Raw genomic sequence first — 1,056 nt, 5'->3', positions numbered from 1 at the left:
AGATAATCCAGGACCTTTAGTAAGATGGTGAGACAGACCTCCATAGCCTTGTTCTGTTGTTTAATAACCATCTTGCCTCTGAGTTTTCAACTTGATGTTTGTTTGGCTGTATTTTGAGCACTGCCACCATGGTGTATTTGGGCTGAAGTAAGCTATCATAGGAAAGATCTCATATAGATGTTAGGAATTTCCACAGGGAATGCTCCATTTGAAAAAATTTTAATTGGAAGAGTGCTATGATCCTATTAAATTAGGAAATAATTTTTTTTCAATAAAGCTGTTTAAAATGTTGTTTGCATGAAGGAGAATATCATAACATAGGGAACTGCGTTGTGTATGTAAGACTTCTTGATTGATTGTTTTTTGGTCTCTGACCTCCTTGAAGGGATTAAGGAGACGTATATATTATATACACACATTCCTCTGAAAGTAACTGATAAAAACCACAAGTCTGGCAATATTGAGTCATATCATAGGTCCATCTATGCCAGTATCCTGTCCTAAGTTGGCCATGAGTGGGTATCCAGGGTAGAGAATAAGAGCAGGGAAAGCATATAAATGACTCTGCAGAATGCTTTTGCCACCTTCAGTGATTTGTGAATTGAAGCTTCCTAAGCTAAAGATGGAATATTTGTATGAAACTGCTTAATGAATTTTTCTATTATTATTTTTAGTGAATTTGTCAAGTCACTTTTTGAATCTATGTAAGCTTTTAGCATCTGCAGCGAAGATTTCTTCAGCTTAACAACTTGTATGAAGTTACTTTTGCTTGGTCTGGTTTGTCTCCTGATGAACACACGTGTGAACAAGGCATTTGATGTAAGAGTCTGCCACGCTATCTGCAACCTCAGGCCTTGCACTGAAATTCTGCAGGCTTTCCTCTTAAGTTTGTTACAGTTGCCTATCCAGGTCATGCTTCTCTGCCCGGCCTTGATTTTCGTGTTGGCTAAATCAGAGAATCCCAGACTGGTTTCGGTTGGAAGGGACCTTAAAGCTCATCCAGTTCCAGCCCCCTGCCACAGGCAGGGGCACCTTCCACTACAGCCGGGTGCTCCA

This window comes from Nestor notabilis, unplaced genomic scaffold (genome assembly GCF_000696875.1).
Source record: "Nestor notabilis isolate BGI_N333 unplaced genomic scaffold, ASM69687v1 scaffold6163, whole genome shotgun sequence".
Lineage (NCBI taxonomy): Eukaryota > Metazoa > Chordata > Aves > Psittaciformes > Psittacidae > Nestor > Nestor notabilis.
Note: the sequence above shows the minus strand (reverse complement) of the source record.